Source organism: Alexandromys fortis, unplaced genomic scaffold (assembly GCF_014885135.2).
Source record: "Alexandromys fortis isolate MF-2015 unplaced genomic scaffold, M_Fortis_MF-2015_v1.1 scaffold_159, whole genome shotgun sequence".
Classification (NCBI taxonomy): domain Eukaryota; kingdom Metazoa; phylum Chordata; class Mammalia; order Rodentia; family Cricetidae; genus Alexandromys; species Alexandromys fortis.
This window is the reverse complement of record NW_026068031.1, coordinates 2,547,238-2,566,021: the sequence shown is the minus strand read 5'-3', so window position 1 is coordinate 2,566,021 and position 18,784 is coordinate 2,547,238. Positions and strand designations below refer to the sequence as shown.

At 50.3% G+C, this 18,784-nt stretch overlaps 1 protein-coding gene across 3 annotated transcripts in view; it reads left to right on the top strand.

The window, feature by feature from the left end:
* The first annotated feature begins 411 nt into the window (after positions 1 to 411).
* Mideas (mitotic deacetylase associated SANT domain protein) overlaps positions 412 to 18,784 on the top strand; it is a 67,754-nt gene continuing 49,381 nt past the window's right edge. The window contains exon 1 of one of the 3 annotated variants that reach the window (XM_050164561.1): positions 412 to 625. The gene's annotated coding sequence lies outside the window, so the exon portion shown is untranslated. The remainder of the gene's footprint in view (positions 626 to 18,784) is intronic. The other 2 variants (XM_050164560.1, XM_050164556.1) reach the window with 2 other exon arrangements.

Sequence of the window (18,784 nt, the reverse complement as noted above, 5' to 3'; positions counted from 1 at the left end):
GGCTTGGGTGATGACATAGTTCCTGAAACACAATGCATGGTAATGTCGTGAGCAAGAACAACCCGCGGAAAGTGACAGAACAACCCGTGCAGACCTTCAAGGGGCCGGAGGACAGGAGACTGGAGTTTGAAGTAGGCCCAGTATTATTTAGGGAAATAGCTCACTGCGTTCACACATGACCTCTCTAGCCCAAATACCAAATAAAAATCTTTACCTCCTCCCTTTCTCCCTCCTTCCCTTTCGACTGAGTGTATGAGTGTGTGTGTGTGTGGGGGGAGTCGGTGGGGGACTTTTTCTCTAGGGTCCATTGAATTCAACTCCTGCACTCCAACGCCACCTTCCAGACCCACTTCCACCGAGCACAGGGGGCGGCTGGAGCGTGGCTCCCCCAGTGGCTTCAGCGCCTGGCTCGGAGGGTCGGGCTGGAACCGGGGCACGGGCGGGGCGGGAGGCTGCAGGGCCCTGCGCGCCGCCGCGCTAGCTGCTGGGTCACAGCCCGTCCGCGCCGCCCGGCCGGCAAGGAAGTGACGACTGCGCCGTCCCGAGAGCAACAAAGTTTGAGTCTGCGGGTCGCGCTCGCCCGCGTCCCGCGCCCCTCGGAGTTGCCCGGCGATTCAGCGTGCTGGTGAGTCGTAGACACCGCGTGTCCTTCCCGCCGCGGGGGCGCAGACGTCTAGCTTGGGGAGGACCCGGGGTTCGTTCCGGCTTGGCGGCGCGGGCCGGGCCCTGGGGCGCTGGGGGTGGGGGTGCAGAAGACGGGCAGACCGGCGGAGATCTGGGCCAATGTTGCGCCCCTGCGGTGGCTGCTTTGCCCCGGGACCGGCCCGACTCTCCGGGAGCGACTTCTGAGAGCAGAGATGCCTGGAAGGGGCTTTCCAGGACCTGCGTCCCGAGCTAGCCCTCCACCCTGCGCCCCATTTCTCCAAGCTACGGGCAACCGCCTTTCCAGCCTTTCCCGGCGTTTCCCTGGGAAACGTTCCCTTCCTCTACGCAGCCCTCCACCAGGTTGCAGGAAGGAAGTTACAGGAACTTTCCCTCTACTTTTGTTTGCTCGGCCTTCCAGTGACGAAGAGCCGAGCAACTCAGAAGTTTGGGTCAACAGTCCTATCCATTTCCAACAAACAAAACCCGAGTTGTTCCCAAGCCTCCTTGAAACAAGCCCCTCCCGACTCTGCACTCTTCCTCCCTCCCCGCCACGCCCCGAACCCAACAGTAAGCTCTCTAAGGCCTAACACTTTGCAATTTAGCCATAAAAACTGTCAGCACACCCACGTACATATGTGAGTGTTTTCTATATAAAACCCAGAAAGCCGCTTCCAGTGGACTCCGTCGCATCTTGTTCTTTTCTGTGTTCTAAAACTGCTAGGGCTGCAGGAATGTGCCTGTGAACTTTGATGGTGGTTCCTGCAGTCCTTTGTAGCCTCATGGCTTTAGGTCTTAAAAAAAAAAAAAAAAACAGCTGAGAAGTTCATGACATCTTTGCAGAGTAGCGAGGGTCTTGGCGAGGCCATGAGGCTGGCGCCCAGGCTCCCTGGTTTGTGCTTGAAGCTGCAGCTGCGGCAGGGACGTGGTGATGTGTGCAGGAATGTGTACAGGCCGTGGACACTTGGAGAGGGGATGTTCTAGAGGTTGAATGGTGAAGTCCCCAGCAGCAGCTTCCTGCCTGCCTGTAATTACAGCGTGATTGCACAGTCAGGCTTTGTTGGCGTGGATGTTTATACACACGCTATTGTGCAAGATCTTGGTGGTGAACAAAACGCAGATTTGCATTGCAAATGCTCACGACAGATCTGGGCCTGAGCTATAGTCCCTGAATTCTTTTTACTCTTTAACTTTGGCTGGTTGGTTTGTTTCCTTGCCTTTCCCTTAACCTCTGATAACTTGCTGATCTCCTGAGAGTTCGGAGCCTACTCAGGAGAGCAGGCGTTTTCTAGTACTTACTATAGACTATCCTAGGCAGGCTGAACATTGTGCCAGGAACTATACCTTCATTTGTCCTGAGAAAATGTGGGATGACGTCAGCAGGAAAAGGAGATAGGAGATGACTATCAACCCTGCCTTAACGGAAGGGCTGTTTGAATTAGCAGAATTGCACCGGTAGCAGGATTGGGGCTGGCTATAAAGAAGAATCACAGGTCATGTATGTCTGAGCTGGCCAGCCAGACTTTGAGCCTTGAAGTATCAGCTGCAGAGATTTAGGTGGGTCCTAATTCCTTTATTGTGTTCTGGGCAAAGGGGAAGCTTGTTTAGTGCCTAAAGGAAATGTGCAGGGCCTTCGAGACTCTGTGTCTGTGTTGTCGATGGGTGTGGGGGAGAGGGTGGTGACTCACGCGGTTTCTCTAGTGAGGTCCCGAGTACAGCCTGTAGCCCAGGCCAGGTCAGGGGTCCTCTGTCTACCCAAATGGTGCTCTGCAGGAAGCCGACTGTTTTTCTGTTGTTGAGAAGAGACACCATAACCAGAGCAACTTATAAAGGAAAGCATTTGATTGGGGACTTATAGTTTCAGAGGGTGAGTCCGTGACCATCATGGTGGGGACCAGTGGTGACAGGCAGGCAGGCATGTCTCTGGAGCAGTAGCCGAGAGATTACATCTGATCTACAAGGAACAGTTAGAGAGAGATGGGAACACTGGACCTGGTATGGGCTTTTTAAAACTCAAAGCCCACTCCCAACAACACACCTCCTCAAACAAGGCCACACCTCATAATCCTTCCCAAACAGTTCCACTAAGAAGGGACCAAGCATTCAAGTATATGAGCCTGTGGGGGCGCTTCTCATCCAGACCACCACAGGGGCCAAGCCCTGCACATAGAAGGCCAACAGGTTCCTCTTGAGAGCTTCAGCTGTAGGAGAGGAACAACATAAGTCTTCTACGATACAGCCAAGAAGCATGTGCTGGGTTTGTGCAAGATTGTCCTTCTGTCACCTCAGATGTCAGTCTTACAGACTGTCCTGGGCTGAGGAGTCACCAGGCAGTGCTCTTCCCTGAAGTGCATGAGCGGTTCAGCCTCTCAGAGTGGCAGGTACCGGTGCCCCTGGCATGCTAGGGTTCCTTCATAGCTGGTGTCCCCAGCTAAACAGTGGAGTTTGACTTGGACGCCAACTGTTGGTTTGTCTTGTGCGGGTTGTATGCCATTGGCATAGTGACCGTTTGTTAGACCAAAACATTCGGGCACAGTCCTTGGCAGGTATCTGTGTGCTTTCAGAGACTGGCGGAAGGCATGTAAAACTCAAGATGGTTCTGGGTAGTCTAGTCCCACAGTAGCCGCAGGGGAATAAGATTTAGAACAAAAGCCCCACAATGGGAGGAGTTACCTTGAATTGCGCAACCCCCTTGTTCTAGGGATATAGAATTTTTTCAGAACTTGTCTGTCAAGGTCCTTATCTCCTGACCAGAACTGCCACCACGAGGTCCTAGAGATGCCAAGGTTAGTGGGAGGAGCATGCTCCCCTCTGACCCCCAGAGAAAGAGAACTCTGCATTTATGATCTATCCTGTCCTTGTTGCACGACTAGACTAGAAATGCCTAAAGTCTCTCCTAGTGCGACTGACTGGCAGAGTGGAAGGCAGGGGCCCCTTGCAAGTCCTGCTCCCTGGAACTGTGGTGTGCTCTGGAGCAGTCTGCTTCTCCAGTGTAGCCTGGCTGAGCTTCACACAGAACTTAGGCCCTGCCCCTGGCTTACTAGGCTTTGCCTCTGTTTGCAGAATTCACCCTGCGGTGGTGGCAGCCCAGGCCTGACTTCCTCACCGGCCTTACACAAATGCTGTTTTAGAGCAGATGCTGCCACTGACTCCGCAGCCCCCTAAGCGGCACCGCCTGCCGCCTTGCCTTGCACTTAGAAATAGCTCTGAGTCAACTTTTATTGCTCCAATAGGAAATGCAGGGTGTGTGTGTGTGTGTGTGTGTGTGTGAGATTATGTAGTTTAGCAACCCCAGAAGAAAACAAAAACAAACAAACAAACAAACAAGCAGAACCCCCAAAATGCTCTTGGAGAAGCAGAAGGCCTTTTCTGCAGTGTAAGCTGAAACTGCTATTCCTAGTTCTCTGCTGCTTCTGGCTGCCTCAGGCCCCACACAACGCAGTGTTTTGACACAACAACCTACCTCCAAAACAGGAGGCTGAGCAGCCCTTGCCGAAGAGGACATTCCAGACTCTAAAGAGAGCACTGCAGTCGCCCAGATGCTGCGGCTGTCTGTGCTGAACCACAGGCTTGGTTCCTTGGTTTTTCTTCTCAATGAGGCATTTCTTTGTGAGAGCCTTAAACCTTCTTTTTCTGGTCCACACGACATAGGGCCAAAGTGTTAGGACTTTGTGTCTTAAGTGCCACTTGAAATACACACAGGGTTTTGAATAAGTCTCAGACAAAGGGCTGCTCCGTAATCTTTCTTAAATGACTGTTCGCAAGGGTCCTCCTCCCGTTCTGCAGCCTTCAATGGCTCCCCACTGTCTCCGTGGTAAGGATCAAACTTCTTCGGGGCTGGTAGTCAGGGCCTTCTACAGAGAGGTCTGGCCTCTGTCGTTCTTCTGTCCCAAATCACAGCCCTGACCCAGTGACCCACTGTGGGTGTTTGTCCAGCCACTGGTGGCAAGCATTCCTGCCTCTCATGCTTCTCTGGAGGCCCAGAGTGCCTCCCTCTTCCTCTCTTCCTCTTGGCTCAGTTTTGCTCTCTTCCCGCCCAGTCTGTGTTTCCTTCCTTTAGCGTTTCCCTGCCCCCACCCTGTGGGCTTCTGCCTGGGACTCTGGTAACATCCACTGGGGCCTTCTGCTGAAGTGAACCTTGGTCCTGGTGGAAGGGTTTTCATCTTCTCCTTTGAGCATGGCTTCGCTCAGAATAGCTGTTGAGCTTCTCAAATGTATCTTTAGGTGGATGAAAATCATTGATTTAGAACTAATTTAGACACTCTTGTTTTGTATATATATTCCTCTACTTACAGGACATCTTGGTAAATATGGTGATGATGGTGGTGGTCATGATGATGGTGGTGGTGAGGATGATGTTAGGGATGATGGCAATGATGATGGTAATGATACAAAGGGCTCTAGTTTAATTTGTTTACTTTTGCATGTAAGCTAAGCCTCAACACCATGATTCCGAGTCTTGCAAACACATCTCCAGGCCTGCCTCCCCTGCCTCTCTCTGCTCCTTCTGACTTTTTGCCTTGTTTATTTTCTCCATGTTTAGCACGACTTTTCCTCTGGGTGTCAGACAATATCTGTCCGGCCTTGGGTCTCACTCCTCCTTGACCTGATTTGGGTGGGTTGTCCTATCCACGATGCCCTGCTAGCCCTGGGCCTGTCCCAAGGGCAGAGAGATTACTTCCTAGGTTTGCTTGGCTTTCTGAGGGAACCTGAGGCAAGACTTGAGATGGGCTGTGTCCCAGGTGGCTGCAGGCTTGTTTTGTGCGATCAGGGACTGACCTATAAAACTAGGCTAAAGTAGAAAACTGTGTCTCAAAGGGGGTGGTCCTGGCTAAGCTCTAACACCGGACTTGATGGCGAGGATTCGTTGCCTCCACCCAATTCTCAGGCTGTGACTTGCAACCTTGACTCGTAAATTAGATGTTAAAAAAAATTGTATCTGATGTGTGTATGTGTGAGTATGGGCATGCACGTGTGTGACATGGTGCTGTGTGGAGGTCAGAGGTCAGAGGACAACTTTGAGGTCAGTACTCCCCTTCTACCTTTAGATAGGTTCTCAGGGTCGTCTCTACCTTTTCCCAGTGAGCCATATCACCAGCCCAAGATTTTTCTTTTTTCTTTTATACTCAAGATATAATTTACATAGTATAAAATATACCATCTAAGGTAGATTCTTTGACATTTTAGTTAGAAATAAAATTTGGTAGAGCCTCCTTCTCCCTCACTTTTCCATTTCCTATTTGGGAAGCTAACACACATGCACAGTTCAAAATTCAAATGATAAGTTACATGGTATAAAATAAGTCTCAAAATAATCTCAGCATGGACAAAAGAGATTGCTATGCACACATGCATACAAACAAATATACACATATAATAAAGAGAATTAAAAAAGTATGCATTAACTATGAGAAAGAAGACTTTTCTTAAGAAAAACACCAAGCCCAGGAGCTATAATAAAATATTAATAAGTATAGGGGCTGGAGAGGTGGCTCAGTGACAAAGCACTTGCCGAGCAAGCCTGAGAACTGGAGTTTGGACTCTAGTGCACACTTAAGGACATAATGGCCCATGTGAAATTCTAGTACTTGGAACACAGAGATGAGATCACTGGGGAAACTGACTCGCTAGCCAGTGAAACCGTGGGCTCTGGCACCGAGTGAGAGACCCTGCCGTCATGTATAGAAGGTGAAGGAAATCCCTGACATTTGGTCTTTACATGTGTGTACACACTTCTACACATGTGCACCCGTGCATGTGAACATGGACACACATGCAGGTATACTTCTCTCTCACACACATGCAAAACTGGGAAACTTGATAAATGTGATTATAGAAGTTTTGAAAAAGAGGTTCCCATCTAACGCTTGTCCTGCGTGTAACCCTGTGTTTCTCCCTGTTAGACAACTCAGCTTGACCTTTTTCCAGCTACTCTTCCCGGTGGTAGCCTTAGCAAACAGGGGAAACTATGAATCCATGCACAGACGTTTGGAGAATGTTCTATGCCAGTCTGTGTGAGGTTGCTTCACTTTCCCCAGGGGCTAGACTGTACTCTGCTGTGTGAATGCCACTGGCCTCTTACAGAGTTGCTTGGATTGTTGCCAGCCCCGCAGCAGCAAACGATGCTGCAATTAATACACCGGAGTCACTTTTGATCGGAAATTCTTTATGGCTCCATACTGGTGGGATTAAGATTTTCATAGACCACCGTTTCTGAGCTGAATCTGCTGTTTCAGAAAGTAATGGACTTGGGATGACAGCATCCTCCAGGATCAGAGCTGCTAAAGGTTTAGGACTGCAGAAGCTGTGCGTGCTCGAGCTGTCGTGTTTAGCCAGAGCGCAGAGAGGATGAGATGCCTCTAAGGTCACACAGCTGTTGAGCAGACATTCCCATCGGCCATCCTGCACCGATCGTCTTAGCCATCACAGGGATCGGGTCCAATATGTCTTTCTCTAAGCCAAAGATTCCTTAGGACAGCGCGCAGTATTTAAAAAGAAGAAACTAGGAAGAAAAACTCAGGGGTGGAAGGGCAGTCTTCAGAAAGAGCAGGATGTGTATTTAACAGGCTGCTCACTGTTGTGTTCTCTCACTGAGTTTACTTGGTCCCCTTCCTTCTCCACCCTTTCCCTCTCTCCCTCCCCTCCCTTCCCCTCCCCTTCCCTCCTTCTGCTTCCCTTCTCTTTCCTGGGTATCCTAGCCAGAACTTCACACATGCTAACTACTGCTAAGGCTATACCCTTATCCCTTAATTGACTTTAATTGCCATGTGGGTGCTGGGAGTTGAACCCGGGTCCTCTGGAAGAGCAGTCAGTGCTCTTAAACACCGAGCCATCTCTCCAGCCCTTCCCCACAAGCTTTCTAAACCATTTAGTTGGCCGGCAAAGTGACTTAGTGTAGTCTAGGTGCAGAATATGGCTTGATAAATACCAGGAAGATAGAGAAACAGTCCCAGCTCCCAAGAGACATGAAGGGAAGGTCCAGCAACATAGACATGGCATCCTGGGACGGCTGGTTAACATAGGGCAGCGTTATGGGCACTCTCGGCACTGGCACGATGAGGGAGGGGTTCAAAGCGGGTCCCGTATGCTCATAGAAACTCTGTGGCCCAGGTGAGATTCAGGCAGGGTAGGGCTACCTGAGGGTGAATCTGTCACTGGTGGGATAGTTAGTAAGTAAGGTAAAGAATATNCCACGGTGCCTGGATCAGGTATGCACCACGGTGCCTGGATCAGGTATGCACCACGGTGCCTGGATCAGGTATGCACCACGGTGCCTGGATCAGGTATGCACCACGGTGCCTGGATCAGGTATGCACCACGGTGCCTGGATCAGGTATGCACCACGGTGCCTGGATCAGGTATGCACCACGGTGCCTGGATCAGGTATGCACCACGGTGCCTGGATCAGGTATGCACCACGGTGCCTGGATCAGGTATGCACCACGGTGCCTGGATCAGGTATGCACCACGGTGCCTGGATCAGGTATGCACCACGGTGCCTGGATCAGGTATGCACCACGGTGCCTGGATCAGGTATGCACCACGGTGCCTGGATCAGGTATGCACCACGGTGCCTGGATCAGGTATGCACCACGGTGCCTGGATCAGGTATGCACCACGGTGCCTGGATCAGGTATGCACCACGGTGCCTGGATCAGGTATGCACCACGGTGCCTGGATCAGGTATGCACCACGGTGCCTGGATCAGGTATGCACCACGGTGCCTGGATCAGGTATGCACCACGGTGCCTGGATCAGGTATGCACCACGGTGCCTGGATCAGGTATGCACCACGGTGCCTGGATCAGGTATGCACCACGGTGCCTGGATCAGGTATGCACCACGGTGTCTGGATCAGGTATGCACCACGATGCCTGGATCATATGGGCTCCTGATACTGAAATTTGTCTTAACCTCTATTTAAAGAAAGCAGAGCAGTAGCCAAGACCGAACACCCGATGAAGAGGGGTGTGTGGTGTGAAATGGGGGTGACTTTAAATGCTGTCAGGTCCCACAGTATGCTGATATTCCATCTCAGCAAGCTCGGGGCTCCTTAGCCCATGCTTCCCCTTGACTGGAACAAGGGTTTACATGGCTATTTTTTCCCCTTCTTCTACTGTGTTCTATCTTTCCCCCACTTCGCTCCCTCCCCTGTCCTGCTCACCTCCTTCCTTGTAATAAACTTGACTATTTGAATTTGTATCATGTAAATGAACATGGCAAGAGCCCATTGTTGTGTGCCTTGTGGGAAGATCGTGGGGCTCTAAGTTAGGAAATAAATAATATGGGGTTGCCAGTTGTGGTGGCGCACGCCAGTAGGATTTGCTGAAGGAGGCAGAGGCAGAAGGATCACAAGTTCGAGGCTAGCCTGGGCTACACATTTAAAAAATATATGTGGGGTTAAGCAACAAAAGCTCTTTGAATAGGTACACAGCTGATAGTGGAAGGAGACCCACAGAGCAGGTTTTCAACTGTAGTTTGAAAACCTGGGATGCAGACGAAAACCTTATGTTTGGGTTGCTTGTCCTTTATGTGGGGCTGAGAGGGCACACCGCCATGTTCAGGGCTGCCTGGCTCTAAGGCTGTGGCCTGCTGTATACCCTCTCCTTGCCTCTACCCTTCCTTGACCTTCCCTCTAAAGGCCAACAGGAGGCTTGCAAAGAAGTGGCCAATCTGAATGTCTGTCTTCTCCGGCGTACCCTCTCTGGGGTACCTTAGGAGCCAGCAGCCATGCCTGGACCTTGTCTCACACTAGAGGAGGTCAAGGCCCAAGATTTCTTCTACCGCCTCTCTGAGGGGCTCTAGCAGATGGCATTTCGAATCTGACTTCACCCGTTGTGGAGAAGAAAATTGGTCCTAGCCATAGTAGAGGTAATTTTGCGACTGTGTGGTTTACACAGTGTTTCCCCCTCTCTCTGCATTCTTTCTCTCACGCTACTCACTTCCGGAGGGCACAGTGATGGAGAAAGTGAGGTACCGTGGTACTTGGGATCCAGTGCTGAAGAGTTCAGGCTTCCTGTCCACATTTACAGTCTGTGAGGGGACAGTTCAGTGTTCAGGACTAGTTAACTCTTTTGGGGTCAAGGGAGAGTGGAGACAGGAAAGGCCTAGAAAGACATCACACCTTGCAGGGTGTGTGTGCTGTGCAGGCTGCCGTGGAATTGAAGACGAGGCTCACCAGGCAGTGGTGGTGCTCGCCTTTAGTCCCAGCCTTCAGAAGGCAGAAATAGGTGGATCTCTGGGTTCAAGACCAGCCTGAGTTTCAGGACACCCAGAACTACACTGAGAAACTTTATCTTGAACAAATTGTGAGTGGCAGAGACCGCTGAGAACTGGTGGACGTGGGCAGCCAGGCCAGGGGCTGACTTTCTGTGCCAGCATGAGGTCTGGACCGCTCCTGAGACTACTGTGGGGAGCAGCTAGAACTAGATGGCGGCGGGAGGGGGACGAAGCTGCGTAGGGGTGTGGGTGGATGAGGGTTTCCTTACGCTGCAGCCTGGAGATTAATTGGAGGTTAGGGAAGGTGGCCCAATAGGCAGCGTGGAGGAGATATTACAGTCCCTGAGAGAGGGAGAAGACGGACAAGGAGACGTCAGGGTGTTGGCTTGAGGGACCCATGCAAGGAAGAAGCTAAAAGGTGAGCTCAGATTTCTGCTCAAGACATAGACGGGAAAACTAATTTTAGGGGGAGATTTGAGGTGAGTTTAGTCATACTGAGGTGGAGTAGCCTGTGGGATGTCTGAGAGGAGGACAAACTGGTCTGGGGAAGGAAACCCCCAAATATGGCTTGTGGGGTTTGGCCCTTCCAGTCCAGTAACCCACCTGACTTTCCACCAGGCTACTCCAAAGACCCAGCCTCTAGGTAAATATGATGGCTGTCATTCCAGACAAGCCTGGCTATCCCTCTAACCTCTTTGGTCTGTTAGACATTCGGGAGCAGATTTTGGGGGGATCACCAGTACATAGAAAGCAATGGGAGCTCACAGAAAAAAAATGACATCATCTAAGGAGGAAGTGGGGAGATCACTGGTTAAGGGCTGTGGCTGCAGAGACCGAGAAGGCGGTGAGGTGAGGAAGGAAGAAAACAGGAAAATGAGATGTCAGGAAAGCCAGAGGGAGAGAAAGCCGGGCGTTTGATGAGAACGAGGATTGATTTTGTGTGCGAGGTGAGGGTGCCTTGCACTTCGCGAGACTTCCTCGTGAGTGTTCCTGAAATTGGGTTAAAGCAAACACGCCATTGATCACTGGGAAGTCAAGGAAGGGCGTTGGAAAGACTTATCGGTTAAGGAATTAGGGTGTTGAGGCTTGGCCGTGGAGGGGGACATCTCATGTGTGCTTCTCTGAAAAATGCAGGCCCTCACCTGCCCCGAGATGGTGTGTATGCAGAATGTACAACCGAGGCTTCCTTGGTTCAAGTCCACCTTCCTCTGAGCTGGTGAGGAAGTAGAGGAGGAGGGTCCAAGGCAGCTGGATGCTTTTTATTTCTGATACTAATACTTTTTTATACTTTTTAAAAAATGCTCATTGGTTTTGCCTGCACGTATGGAGAGGTATTGGATCCTCTGGAACTGGAGTTATACTTCTGAGCTGCCATGTGGCTGCTGGGAATTGAACCCAAGTCCACTGGAAGAGCAGCCAGTGCTCTTGACTGCTGAGCCATCTCTCCAGCCCTAATACTAATACTTTTTCTGTTGTTGTTTTTGTTTTTTTGTCTTTTGAGATAGGGTTTCTCTGTAGCTTTTCTAAAAGCTCTGTAGACCAGTCTGGCCTTGAACTCACAGAGATTCGCCTGTCTCTGTCTCCTGGGTGCTGGGTGCTGGGATTAAAGGTGTGCACCACCACTGCCTGACAATACTAATACTTTTAATGCAGGGTGTTTGTTCAGATTGAGAGCCAGAATTATATCCGGACTTTATAGCACTTGCCACATTGATTATTCTCAGGTGTCTGTGATTTTTTGGGATGGTTATAGGTGTTTTAATTAGGTTCTTCACGGCAGGGGAAAAATAGAGGAAGCTCTTCTCTCCCTTCCCATTCTTCCCCTTGCCCCCTCACCCCCCAATTCTGGGAATCAAAGCAAGGGTTTTAACGTGTGCTAGCCAAGCAAGCATCCAACATCCTCCACAGAGCTACATCCCCAACTGAAACCCAGAGGCTTGAGTGAAATGTTTTATGGGCCACAGGGGTCTGTGTGTAGATGGGAGGAACTAAGGTAAATTCAGTTCTCGGGCCTACGAATGGAAGGTGACCCTAGCAGAGCGGAAGTGAAATTTACTGGAAGCTTATCTGGCGTCTCATTGAATGTCCTGGAGGAAGGTTCAGAAATCAATCAGAATTTGTGGGAAGTTGGATAGCCAGCATCAGAGCCGCGGTGATGAAGACACTGGCCCGGGATTATTGCTGAGAGCAGGCCCGCATGGTACATGGCACCGCCCCTTCCAGAATGAGTTCTGAACTTCCCCTGCCTTTGGGTACCACTCAGTCTCTGTGCCAGTGGTTCTCAACCTTCCTCATGCTGTGCCCTTTACCACAGTTCCCCATGTCGTGGTGACCCCCAACTGTAAAATTATTTCATTGCTTCTTCATGAAATGAATGTTGCTGCTGTTATGGATCAGAATGTAAATATCTGACATGTAGGATATCTGATATGTGACCTCCCAAAGGGATTTTGACCCACAGGTTGAGAACTGCTGCTCTAGGCTGGGCATTCAGTCAGCTCAGCTTACCTTAGGTTTTTGCATGCTGGTTGCTGGTCCCCAGGTGCCAAGCTCAAGAACTTGTGGCTTCTCCAGTGGTGGGTGGAACTCTGCCCCCCCCTGGGTCTCAGTGCCAGGTGTCTGAAACCGAGGCAGGGGTACACGTGCTAAGTAGACAGATGTCCCGCCGAGTCCCGAGCCCGTTCTAGTGTTTAGATTAGGTTGTTTGGAAGTGCTGGATGTGGGAGAGAGAGACAGAACATCCCTCTTGGGCTTTTAAAACATCCACCTCTTGATCATAATCTTTTTGGACATCTTTCCAAATCTTTAACCTTCGGCTGAGCCTTAGGATTCCTGTGTGCTCTGGAGAGCCAAGTGTCTCGTTAGCGACTGGGCTTGTTCTCTGGAACTGGAGCCATTCCAGTGGGGAAGGGTGAGCAGCCCAGCGTGTGGGGAGGCCGGCACATTTGACTGCATTTGGAAACCTTCAGCGCTGCCCCTTGAGAACAGACGCCAAGGTATGGCGCCCTCTCGGTAACAGTTACGACTTGAATTCTGTTCCTCTCCCAAGGCTGCGGGAGACCCATAGTATCGTTAGGAGTTTGGGAGGGTACCGTCTTGCTTTCAGACCTGAGGTTAGTGTTTGGCCTCTGGTTTGGTTAGTGAAACGGTGGAGGTCTCTGCTACCCCAGCAGTGGGCACCCTGCAGTTCTGAAGATATCAGTCTAGGTTAAATGTTCTACTGAGCGTTTTTTTCCTGAGATAGGCGCTAGGGTGTTGTCTGCCTGGGCCCTCAGCATCGCCTGCCACATCCTTGTTCAATTTTCCAAAAGTGATTGTGAACTCCAGACCCCTTCTTGTCCTCCCATTATCTCTCTGAAGCAAGGGCTCCTTGACGAAAAAAAAAATGTGGTCATTTGGTTCCAGGAACCTTGGACAAATGAACTAATATCTGTAAAAAAAAAAAAAAGAAAAGAAAATTGCAGTGTTGGATTTAGCAGTGCTTAGCTGTGGCGACCATCAGTAGTGGTTCAGGATTTTCCTCCTGATGCTGAAGCTTAGTGACTGGTGTGGGGGTCAGGATTGCCAGGTTGGTGGGGGAAAGGTTGCCTTCCTGGCCATATTGACTTTGAGCTAATTTACACTGAACTGGCCCCCCATATATCCAGATGAAATAAAATGTGTCAAGAGCAACATTAAAGCGGAAATGAAGCCTCAAGGGACCTGAGTTATTCTATTAAAATACAGCTTTGGTCATGTCACCCTCCTTAACAGCCTTTAGAGCTACCCACATCCTGCAGGAGAAACCCCACCTTCCTCAGAACAGCACCAAGGCCCTTAAGATCCAGCCCACCTTCCCTTGCACCCCTATTGCCTTAGCATAATCCTTTCCATTGGAGGAAGTCCTCCTTGCTCCTGGTTCTATCACTCCTGCGTTTGCCCTTCGTTGTTCCCTCAGTGGGGAACGTCTTCCCTGCTCTCTTCCCTCTTGGCAGAGGTCCACAGAGCCAGCTAGATGTCACCTGCTTCCACACCGCCCTTTTGAGCCACCTCCTTTGAGTTCCGGGCATCAGTTTCCTTTCCAGCTGTGAGATGTTGGAGTCAGATGCTGGTGTGCCTGGAGTCTCACTGGCCCAGAATTGTGTCTGGCACACAGTAGGCGTTTCACAGGGAGGACACTAGGGCAGCCTGAGGGGCTCTGGGTGCAGTGGGAGGGGACCTGGTGGTCAGGTGCTTCAGTGTGCATGCGGAGTCAGTCGTCTGCCAGACAGTGCCCCCCTCATCCCAGTCTGACCTGGTGTCTCTGGCGAGGAACTGGTTTAAAGGTAGCAGTCTTGCCTTCTCACTTGAGGAAGCACACATCCTGGCTGCCCTGAGAGGCCCCTCAGTTCTCTTGCTCGGCAGTCTGCTGGCTCTACACGGAGGGAATGAGGGAGAACGGGTCAGCCCACTGTCGGGAGAGAGTAGGTCGCCTTCGGAGGAAGGCCCTGCTCAGTCTAGTTGCTCTTCCTGTTAGAGGGTGGGGAGAAACTTGTCTTCCTGACAGTGACTTCAGAGTGTTGCATGAGCCACAAAGCAGAAATGTGGGGCCCTTGTGTGTCTGTAAAATGATTTGAAACACGTGAGGTCCTGCCCATTTGGAGATGCCGCAAGCCTGTGAATGCTGCCTGCCAGGTGGTTGCCATGGTGCCTTGCGTGGGAACCAGAGGTCTTGTAGAGGCAGTCCTTCCCCAGATAGACACGTTGGGCCTGTATGTCCCTTGGAGAGTACTGTGGGAAGCATCTTCCTTACCATGGTTGCTGAACTGAACTGTCTTTTTCAAAGCTGAGGCAACCTTGGGCAGAACTTGAGTGCATTCCTTGTTTTCCAGTGGTGAGTGCACGCCTTACATTGTTCCTGGATAGATTTCCAAACCCCGGAAGACCGTGCTGTTTCCTCTGCCTTTTAGGAGCCCATCTTTGCTCTTGACAGATCAGACCAGGGGCAGCCAGTGTGAGTCTGGTGTCCAGAGAGGTTTCGGCTTATCTTAGGATGGCCAGTGTGCGGACACAGCCTCAGTCTCTATCTCTGTGGTGCCTTCTCTTCTGTCTTTCCATCCGGCCCTCTACTCTTCAGCCCTCTAAATATCTATCATTCTGTATCAATTCTATATCCATATATATTATCAACAAATCAGTCGTGCCAGCTCCAATGTTCTAGGGCATTCGGTCATGGAATATGACTCCAGATGTCCAGCCCACAAAACTGGAAAACATGCCCTTTAAAACTATTTATTTATTATATGCATTGATATTTTGTCTGCATGTGTGTCTGTATGAGGGTGTCAGATCCCCTGGAACTGGAGTTACGGAGGGTTGTGAACTGCCATGTAGGTGCTGGTGGGGATTGAACCAGGGTCCTCTAGAAGAGCAGCCAGTGCTCTTAATTGCTGAGCCATCTCCCCAACTCCAGAAAACATGCATGTTAAGAGTAGATCCAGGGGCTGGAAAGATAGCTTAGCGGGTAAGAGCACTTGCTGTACAAGCATGATGGCCTGAGTTTGGATTCCAACACTCCCATAAAAGGTTGGGCCTGGCCATATATACTTTCAAACCCAGGTCTGGGCATGGGCTGGAGGATCACTGGGACATACTGGCTGTGCACACACACACTCACACACACACTCACACACACACTCACACACACACTCACACACACACTCACACACACATTGGTAAGGAGTGATAGATATGTGCAAAGCTCTGAGTTTAATCCTAGCACTGGGTGGCAGAGGCGGGGTGAGGGGGGGTGTACCCTATTGCTGGAATTGAGAGTATTGTCAAGAGAACTTTGGAAAATAGACAATCCTGGTAACTCACAGGGAACAATCTATATTTTTAAATACCAAGCTTGAAGCTGTAAAAAAAAAATGCTAACTACCTTTCACCTCTTAGGGCTGCTCTTGGGAATTAATTCTAAGGAAGTAGTTCTAAAATAGAACAGAGAGTTATAGGCATGAAGGTATGTGTGGCAATACTGTTTTAAATTAGCAAGGGGCTGGAGAGATGGCTCAGTGGTTAAGAGCACCGGCTGCGCTTCCAGAGGACCCCGGTTCAATTCCCAGCTCCCACATAACTGTAACTCCAGTTCTAGGGGAGGGGACCCAACACCCATGGCAAAAGCACAAATATACAGAAGAAGAAGAAGGAGGAGGAGGAGGAAACTAGGGCAGACTAGGATTTGTCTGTTGCAAAGGACAGTCTAATAACATAACAAGAAAACTGTTAAAAAAAAAAAAGAAAACTGTTCACGGCTTCAGGGTTTCATATGACTACATGATTTATGATACCTGGACTCTGGGGAGTATTGTGCTGCATTAATATGAAGATGATGCTAATTCATGGGGGAATGTGGATACATTTTGGTGAAAATCAGTGGAACGTGAAACTGCCTGTGTATGAACTAGGTGAATCATAAAATCTGGAGTGCTTGGCCATAGTATGAATTGACGAAGTGCAAACGCTGGGTGTAGGTGAAGAGGTTCTGCTTGGAGTGCTTGTGTATTTGATGTATAGCATTTACACTTTTCAAAAGCTTAGGCTGCAACATCAAAGACTTTGGGAATGGGTGGGAAAGTCGGGGAGGGCCTTGGAGCTTCCCATCTGTTACCGTCAGGAAGGCCCAACTGCTCTGGCTTATCAACTGCTGTCGCTGCACGCTGGGGCTGGGGAATTCAGATTGGCCTGACCACACAGGCTGACTAACTGTGTAACCTCAGGGCTCACAGCGCGGGTTCCCGCAACCCCAGGTGGCTCAGAGATCCAGAAGGTCACTCACAGCTGAGTTTCCAGGGAACCAGCCAGCAGGATGAGCCTATAGCCCTTGAGACTCTGAGCCACCCACTCACTTCAAGCCCTAGCCACAGGTGGCGAGAGCCAGCTCTGTCTTCTGCACTCTCTAATTGGTAGCGGGAGGGTGTGCTCCACCAGCTGACCTCCACGGCCCAGTGTCAGCCAGGTGGGGCCCTAGTGAAGTAGTGTCTTGGGTGTGTCCACTGTTGTTCATGGCTTAGTATTAAACTTGGAGTTAGCTGTTCTTTAGTGCTGGCCATACGAAGCCTCCACCTTCCTCCAGTCCACCCTTGGCTTATCAAAGAGAGTGTCTGCGTCCCCATATTGTCACCAGCTGGCCACTTACTGCCGCGCTGCAGCTGAGAGCCGCCCTTTTCCTGACCACCTTGTTAAATCAGGGCATTTCTGAGTTTGTGGTGCCCTGACAATGGCCCTGCCATTCTCAGATTAGCCCCTTAGGTGTAGCCTCATCTTCAGAGTGGGAACTTTAATGACACATGCTAATTTTGTTCAGAGACCCTTTCTTTGTCCTTTCCTTGTGACCAGCCCTGGATTGTGACCCCAGCAGGAAATGGAGACTGGTTGGCGGGCTTTTGAAGTCTTAGGGTGGGTGGGGCTAGAGAGCTCTGGGTGGATCTTGATTGGGCAGGTTGGAGCTTGCTAAAACAAGGGCCTCTGTAACAGAACTTGGAGAGGGGGCTTGGTTCTGTCCAAGGCCTATCTAGGACCCTGTTATCTTAAGCATACGTCTGCTAGAACCAAATTGCAGAACTGTCGAAGACCTGGGAGTTGTTTGGTCTGTGATCAGATTGAAGGCCTTGTGGCTGGAGGTTTGCCAGGGTTCAAAGAGGAATTGGAAGAAGCGTGGGTTCACGGCTTGCCTGGATGCTCAGGCGGGATAGTCAGGCTAGTTTCATGTCTCCTGGGGCAAGCAATGCTCGTGAGTGTGATTGGAGGCAGGGTCCATCACTTCTTCCTGGCACATGATGCCCCTTCCCAGGTGCTCCGGCTCCATCCTCACCCTATCCCGACAGTGAGCTCGGTTCTGCTCACTGATAGTGATTGAATATTAATTACTGCAGGATCTAAGTAGCAGCCATCTTCCTGAGCTCAGGACCAGCCCATCTCAGTTCCCTAATCTAGAGACCACGTGTGTGCCCCAGGGTTGTCAGCTGCTCAGTTTTTTTTTTTTTTTTAAAGCTTGAAACACATTTCCATAGAAACAATGCTATAAATGGTTTCTGGGTTCCTAGGCTAGCCCATAAAGAGCCCCGGTATCCCCCTCGAAGCTGCTGCAATGTGGTGTTAGTAAAATTGAGAGCGCTCATACAGAGATAAGAGTCAGCCTCGAGAAAGCTGAAGGTTAAACCGTGTGGGTTTATTTGGGTGACTTCACTCCTTCTGTGACAGGTGTTTCAGAGCTGTCCAGATAAAGTTCTGGGGTCCTTCTGCCCCTTCTCTAGCTGTTTGGGTTCCTTTCTTGTCTTCATCCAGATGCCTGGGGCTTGCGCTTATTTGTGGCTATGGGACCTTGGCCCTGGGTCTTGTACCTTGAGGAAATCTGATCTGTGGCTCCCCATCCTGGGCAGGATCGGCATCAGTCCTTATTATTTAAACTGTCCTCATCAGTCTGATAGGACAAACATTACCCAGCAACAATTTGTACTGTTCAGACTCCTCACCTGATTGCGTCTGATGTTCCCGTGGGCGTCTGTTTGCAAGTCTGCTCTACACATTTCTTTGGGCTAATTTTGTCACTTCACGTGACTTCCTTGGATTGGTCGGTGTATTGCGCCCATTCACATTTCATCCTGTTGCTGTATCAGACCACAATCAAAGTAGATTTCTGTTTCTCGGCGCTGTATACGGTTGCCACGAGCGTCTCCAACTGTGTTGGGTGTATCACACCATATCACAATCAAAGTAGACTTCTCTTCCTCGGCGCGATATACAGTTGCCGTGAACGTCTCCGACTGTGCTGATGGTATTTCGGATTGTTTTTATAGTCTCCCAATCATAATTACCCGACCAGAGTCTTAGATTCTTGCAGCACAATGTCAGATCCCATTCTAGGCAGGGTTAAGCAGATTCCTGTAGCCTGGCAGTGTGCACA